The sequence below is a fragment of the Dinoponera quadriceps genome, unplaced genomic scaffold (genome assembly GCF_001313825.1).
Source record: "Dinoponera quadriceps isolate SergipeBrazil2010 unplaced genomic scaffold, ASM131382v1 scaffold1280, whole genome shotgun sequence".
Taxonomy (NCBI): domain Eukaryota; kingdom Metazoa; phylum Arthropoda; class Insecta; order Hymenoptera; family Formicidae; genus Dinoponera; species Dinoponera quadriceps.
The window spans coordinates 9,684-17,851 of record NW_014555813.1 but is presented as its reverse complement, the minus strand read 5'-3'; positions in this window follow the sequence as shown (position 1 = coordinate 17,851).

Below are 8,168 nucleotides of genomic sequence, written 5' to 3'. Positions count from 1 at the left end.
AGATTTGTTACCCGAGCAATCATTCCCTTCGAATCTTCCTCGAACTCGTTACGAGCGAGAACTGTGCTCGTCTACATGCATCCATGGACGCGGGCTTGAAGGCTTGAACACGCATCCTCAGATCTGGCAATCGGTTGAGGCCGGTACGAAGCCGCTCTATATTAGGGCGAGCTAGGCCGAGGTGGTCGAAATAGAACGGCGCGATCGTAAATTAGACGTACCGATGACACGTCGGACCGATCGTTTCTACGTAGACGAGGGGATCACCACATGGCATGAGCCGAACGACTGGCCGGGACAATAAATGGGGACTCCCGTGCCGGACGTCATGATAGGTAGCGTGGCGCGCAATCGAGAAGTCTGTGTCATCTGTTGCATCGGTTACGTCCCGAGCGGCGGAGCGTGACTGCAGCGCCGGTGATCGGCCACCGTAAACGAGGGATGCGCATGGGACTAACTACCCCCTAATTACCAGGCCCGGTTAACAATGAGTACCCTCTAACAATCATTTAATGACAGGTTAGTCGTCCCGATAGGACCGGTCGATTTCTATCGAACTTATTGAAAAGCCCACGCGGCCAAATGCGCGAAATGTTGGTGCGCGAGAACGTTCTCTCGAGGGGGGGAGAAGAGGGGGGAGGGGGACATTGCGGAGAAGTAAAATGTAGTTGTGAGCGAGCGGAAAATCCTGGAAAGATACTTGTGCGATCGGGACAGATACATTTGTCTTCGATTATTTCTAGCCGTTCGTTTCTTACTCGTGCAGGCTCAAAATTCCTTATACGGGAAACGTATCTTTGTTAAAACATATTTCTACCCTTCTCGTCTGCGGCAGCATTAATTCCAAATGCGCGACAATGCATACGCGAGAACTTGACTCTGTGCCAGCGAACTATTACACTATTATTACGAGAAAGCCGCACACATACACTATAAGAACACGTTTGGGAGATAATGTTGAAAGACCCTCGGATTGGACGGACAGTACGCATTTGTCATCGATTTTGCATTATTTTTTTCTACTGCTTCTTTCTGTTCGCACGCTTTATTCCGTAGCGGTTCTTCCATCTCGATTCGTATCGCCGCATAATGCAACGTTTACAGTTAGGATAGACACGTTCAATGCCAAACGGGCTGCCTTGAAGAATCACGTCTAACTAACAGCCGATGACCTTAGATACGCAATTATCGAGAGAATCGGTTGGCAATGACTGAAGCCTACAGGAGATGTTAAATGGCCATCAAAGACACCCCGAGTTCTAATCCGGTCAATGTGCGACGCGTGATTTTCTCTGATACAATCGTCGTATTTAAAGAGATCCTGGAGTCGTTCTATTTTACCACAAATTTGTTGGTATTATATTCGTTACTGGTTGCGCAAAATTAAAAATCCTTTTACATAATTACAACACACATGTAAGCTATAGGCTTTATTCGGAAAATGAAAAGAAGTTAACAAATTATGTAATTTTTTTCGTTTTTCGAATAAAGTCCTCGCCTATATTAACGTGTATATTGTAGTTGTGCACAAGAAGTCTTAATTCTATGCAGTCAGTAACAAGTATAGTACTAAAAAATTTGCGGCAAAACAGGACGACTTCAGGATTCCCTTAACACATTTTAAGGATATGAGATATTTTTTCAACATACCAAACAGGTTCTTGGACACATAATTGATTGACTATGTAACACGATTTTTGTTCCTAGGTGATAAGTGTCATATCCAGATTACTTATACGATCACTAATCGATTCTTCCCGATTTTTAATTTCGCGAAGAGGACCGTGAATAAAAAAAGCGATAATTCCTCGCAAATCAATTTTCTTCGGGATTACCGCGTCGTTTAAGATTCGCATGTGAGGCCTCGCGACCCTTCACGGAAATTCCATACAACAGAGAACACGCAGATCGAGAGCAGACGCTTGCTCACGCGTCTCTAATGACAGTCCGACACACGGACTCGTGCGAGGTAGACGAAGTCCTCTCGCGACATCCTTCCGCCAATCTGTCGCTGCACACGAACAGCAACTGATCGGCGACGCGCGCCGATCTGCATTGGGATTCGTCCATGAATGCCAGCAAGATCCGGAGAAGGTATTCATAGTGGTCATCTGTTCGCCATGTTTCGGACAGGGCGCGTGCCGTGCCGATAATATTGCGTCCGCGAACGCAATAATTTAGACGGTCGTGGTCGTATAGAGCGACGAGAATTCAGAGTCCTGGCGGTCGGTGGTAATGTTGGGGCATCGATACATACCAATAATTTATGCCGATCGAAACATAAATACAAGAATATATAGAATAGCATATGGCAATGCCCGGGCCGCGGCTCCTATTAGAACCGCGAGAGAGTTTCGCGAGGGTGGTTGGTGTTCATGAAGATAGGCCAACCGATTGAACTGCGCTTTTGACACGTATATACAGTCTGTTCCATAAGAAAATATACGGTAGCATATCGAGAATATACAACATAAAAAAAGGACTTTAGTATATTAAAGTAGATACAAAAAGATATTGCATAATTACTTAATAATGGGTCTAATCGCCTCCATTATAGCTTGACACCTTCTTGACACTCTCCTCCAACCGTTTTGTATTAAGGCCGTATATTTTCTTGTGGAAACAAACTGTACTCAATGTCTCTCTCCTGATCATTAGATATTCCTCCAGATATAAAACCGATAACGCACGGCAACTCGATAACTGTATTTCAAAATTTACAAGCTGTCGGGGAATTCGGTATTATGACAAAAATGAGTCGAACAAGCGTGGACACGCGAAATTTTTTATTTCCGGCATACATCCTAGTTTGAGTTAAGCTGTGCGAATTTGAGAACTCTCGAGAGTCACACCTCTCTCTCATGAATATTTTCCGATAAAATCATTCGTCGCGACGGTTCGCGATAGACAGCGCGGCGAAAGCTTCAGTTTTTATTAGTTCCCGCAGAAGTTGGCCTCTGCGTGAGGAGCGGTTTAGGCTTAATTAAAGCGACGGCAGAGGGCCCGTGCGTCGACCCGGTGTTTTCTTTATTCTCATGCAACTGACGTCCACACGAGTGTAAGAAATAATATAAGACTACGAGGTCTACCTAATTTAACGTATAGACCGGTCGGGACCGCTCGACGGCTCGCTGAATAGCTCGCGAATTGAGTTTTAGTAAAATGTGGTTTCTCCTCATAACCCCCCACTTTGCGCCTTTTGCTTCCTATTTGCGCGCACACAGCGCTATTATATTATTTCTATAATTTCTGGCAGATCTGTGTGACGCGATTCATCTGTGGCGCCTTTTCTTTTCGTCGGGCGATGTTAGGCGCCCATAAATTATAGGATCGTATTTATATTGCGCGTATAGAGAGAGAGAGAGGGAGAGAGAGAGAGAGGGAGAGAGAGAGAGAGAGGGGGAGAGAGAGAAGAGGACGTTTTACTCCGATACGTCATGTCGACGTTCGTTTGTGAATAACTGCAAATCCTTTCACGATATGCGACCTTTTTAATATGATTAAAGGAATATTTGGCGCGCGAACTTTTTCTACGTAAAGTGGACTAAAATGAAATATACGTTTCCAATGTATCTCCGTAAGAATTAGGTAATTGTGTGTGATAAAAAATAACACAGGTTCTATAAATGGAAATTTTTATGCCAGATATTAACGGTCGATTTTTGAGTTCGCGATTCTCTCGTAGAAACTTGCATATCGGAACACACATTCGGCAATCGAGCCTAACGCTCTCCGGTTGAGAGCGGCGATTGATCGAAAACCGGCTGTGTATCTCGTGCGCGCAGTTTCTAGCTGAGCAACGAGTTTCTTTGAACGCATGTCCTTCGGAGGCATCTTTACCGAGAACTCAGATTATTATATCATAACGATCGGCAGCGTGTTTATGATTTATCGGGTCGTTCTCGCTCGGGGAAATTTTTTTCTTTCTTTCTGCTTTGGTTCTCGTGGCCGTGCGACGGCTGGCTGTGCGTGATATCGATTATTGGACAGTCAATTGCGCGTTCTAATGGTCAGTCTCGATCCACGGTCAGTGTTTACCGGAATTCGCCGATTTGTATGTCATGACGAAAACGCACGGTCATTTTTTTCTCCACTAGCTCCTCTCCGAGGATTAATTTCTAATAACTAATATCGTCGACATAAAGCGAGTAAAACTAATCGGTCGGCGTATCAAAGAGTCTGTTCATTCTTCGGCACGCTTCATCTTAATACAACAGGAAGCGTGAAGTTAAATGACTAAGCAGATTATTGCAAGAATCGAGTAGAACTGCACTCACTAACACATCGATTCATACGTAAATTCAGGAACGAAATTTACCGTTGAGTTCTTCAGCTCTCTCTCTTGAAAAAGCCTAGCGCAGGTTCCGAGGTAATCCAAGGCGGCGCCACGGAGACCCGTGAGATTCGAGAGTTCGGCCGTGCGATCCTGCGAATGGGTTAGGCCGATTCTGGCAATCGGTTCCGCGTCTTCTTGTTAGTCAACGAACGTTCCTCGATTGCCGAAAGGATTAACGAGTTTCGTTGAGCCTCGAGGATGGTTAGGAAAAATCCGCCCGACACGGAGTCAGTTGGCCATAATCGTAACCCCGCGCGGGGTGCCGACTTTGACACCATAAGGGTAGCGAGAGGCAATCCAAAATTTTCTCTTCCCGGCTAGTTCCGACGTACCTGCATTCTGGAACGAATCTCTCGTCCTGTGGGACGTCGCGAGGAAAGAGGTCGCGATTTAAATTCGATATCGGTCATCGAGGGACCTCAACACTTTTGGCACGAGGCCACGAGTTTTATGATGTGATTCTTTGCATCTTTGAGCCCACTTTGGGCGATTTCGAATTAGTAACGCGATATGGAATTGATTTGTAAGCCAACAAACCATTCTTGTACAGAATACTCGATGGTGTAATGAAATTTATAGAAAGAATTAATAAAAGAAAAATATGTGTTCGTTGTGCTCTCATATACGACACATGAAATTATAAGTAGATTCTCTATCTTAAATTTCGCCGCGAAAATTATAGGTTATCTAAAGACGGGTTTAGATGATAAAAAAGGATCGCATTTTTTCGATGTTCAATTATGTTGATTCGGCTAAACCAAATAGCTTTTGTAACGACAAAATTACACGGGACATGAGCGATTTATTAAACGTTATTGTGCCCTTTTAAGGATCAAATATACTTGTCAAAGTTTCTTAAGAACCTTGACTAATTCGGACTGTTCGGGCTATTAACATTGCTAAAATAGCAGACAGTGGTCACAAGCTTTGAGGTCGTCCGTCCGCCTTACTGTCGTACCTGTCTAAGACGAATCGTCTTCACGTTAGGCGCGATAATTAGTGGAGAATTGCTAGGTATGTTCTTCGATCATCAGTACCCTTTTCGCCGGCATGTCTCACGTCTTCTACATCTAAATTAAAATCCGACGAGATTCGGACAGCTCTCCCGCGCGTTTCTATTGATTTTGCGATATTCACCGTTACGACGGGATCTACTTATTTTAATGAGGCATCCGAACAGACGCAAGGGTCAATAACAAAATCGACAGGGAAGGCGCGATCGGAACCGTTTGTTTTTGCGGGAACAGTTAATCGGCGAAGCTTCGTCATTACATTCAATTACGAGTGACTCACGTACAAGGAACTACGAGAACCGCGAGAAACGAGACGGTGCGCGCGTAAGTTAAAATGAACGTGAAAGAGATCGCGGAGAGAAAGGAAAGAGAAGGATAATCGAATCGTCCGGATCAATTTGTTTTCCCGGCCGAATAGGTGCGACGCGTTCGGCGCAAATTGTGCCTGAAATCGATTTTTAGCGATCCTTTAGAAGTTTGACCATTCTCGGTCACGCCCCACGGCCGAGTGACCACTCGGTCAAAATCTGCTTCAGCTTCCCGCTGTTTTTTTTTTCGTTTTCTTCTCGATGTGCCCGCGCCCTTTCCCGTCCCCCTTTCTAATGGGGATGTTAGCCATGCTTTTTTTCTGGCATGCGTTGGTTGCTATTAAAGCGATACTTTTCGGCGATTATTTTTAATCGAGCAGCATTTAAATAATAATAATATGATGATCAAATAATAATAACAATAATAATATTATAATAGTAAACGCGAAACGTCTTTGAGAAACATTTTTTCGTGTATGTATATATATATATATATAAACATATAAGCATATACTGTGCAAATAGGGACACGCCAAGATTTCCAACGTCATAAAGTAGATGGCACTACGGCCAACCGTTTTGTATTAAGGCCGTATTTTCTTGCGGAATAGACTATATGTAGGTGATTCAGGTGGTTCATTATGAAATATTCGTGAATGAGCTTATCGTTTGCGACGAAGCATCTATTGCGTGGGATTTCGTCTTGTAGCATAGAATTGTCTCGTGGGCTACATTTTTTTCTCTTACCTGTAATTATATGCAATGTACTTCAAGGCCGAATCCCGTTCAAAAGATTTTACCATCCAATAGATACAGGTATATCGCGGGAGATCGAGCCTTTCTCTCTCTCTCTTTCTCTTTTTCTCTCTCTATCTCTTTCGTAAAAACCCGCGCGCCGAACGCTGGTCCGACCGTTCAGGTAATTAATGATCGCTAATTACCGGACATCTGGTGCTGGAAGGGATCCTTATTTACGACAGGGAGGTGGACGTCCATCTAAAGAAAGAAACGAAAAAGGAAATCATATGAAATCGCTAACGAGCTCTATTGTGAGGCACGTGCCGCTGTCCGCCTACGTATATCTTGAAATGCGACGGATCTTTTCCTCTTTTCTCGATTTGGCCAATCCTTCTGGCAGGATAACGGAAGGACGGGTCTCGATGGCGAGCTTTCGTGTTTCTTCCATTTGTTTGTCACCTCGTTTCCCACACTGGACCGAGTCATTATAATCCCTAGGGCGAGCGGATATACTCATTCAATCTTCGTCTTTTTTCTGCTGAATTCATATGCGTGAAACAGAACAGACAGAATTATAATATTAAATCCAGAAACGTGCGTTAAAGGCCGTTTTAACGTACGATTGTTTCTCATCCTCTATCGGTTGTAACGTAACGAGATAAATCGGAGAGCCGATCAATCGTTTGTTTTACTTCTTTTCCTGGCAATCTTTTTACTCTCTTTTATCGGACCTCGCGAGCGTTGAGAACTATAAAGATCTACGACGGATGTTCGTATTCGCCTGGATTCGTCAGCTCGCAAATAAATATATCAGACTACGTACGCGAGACTATGTAACCGATTCTTCGAGCAACTCGACGTGCATTAATCGACCATTTTGTCGGGGATCGAACATACCGCACGCGGACGCCCTTTTAAGGACGCTGCATCATATTCTCACGTGTATACATCGCTTTGACATCTCACTATGTCGTTTTGCGAGTCGTATTTCCCTCTGCGTAGCCTCCCTATGATCGCGCTTATATCCTTCTTAGGGCCATCCTTATCGTCGTAAGGAATGTTGTCCACTCTCTGCCGGCGCTGTTCGACAAGCGAGCGAGTGACATTGCCTTCTGCTGAAATTCGACTCGTACAAGTGGCCGTTAAAAAAGGGAAAAAGAGTACGAGGCGTCGATATTTTTATTCGTTTCGGTATCATTCGAGCGTACCACAGCGAATATCGTTGAAAAGCAACAGCGGATAACGACAATTAACGTTTGATGTTCTCCCGTGGATAGTAATTACAAACGAAAATGAGAACTAATTGCTTTTAATTTTATTGGGTCAATCAACACGTTCGTCTCGATTTTCTGTCTCCGATTATAAGCCGATTGTCTTTTATGATAGAGATATATGCATGCTAATGAAACATTGAAGAAGAATAGACATATATAAAGGTAGTGGTTACTTGGTTGATGAATAATTATTTACCATTAAATGCAATATTAAATACAAAATTAATCAAATTATATTAATAATATAATCAAATTATATTAATAATATATAAAATAAATTTGACTAAAAAATCAAACCGGACTTTTAAATTCGAATGTTTTAATCGATACACAAAAAAATATGTTAGGTTTAAATAAATAATTATTCCAATACTCCTTAGCAAATTTTTACTTGGATTATGTAAGTTTTACTTGGATAATTTACTTGAAAAATATTTTATTTGGGTCAATAAAATTTACTAAGGAAATGTTTAGATAAATTGGAACATTTACTTGAAAC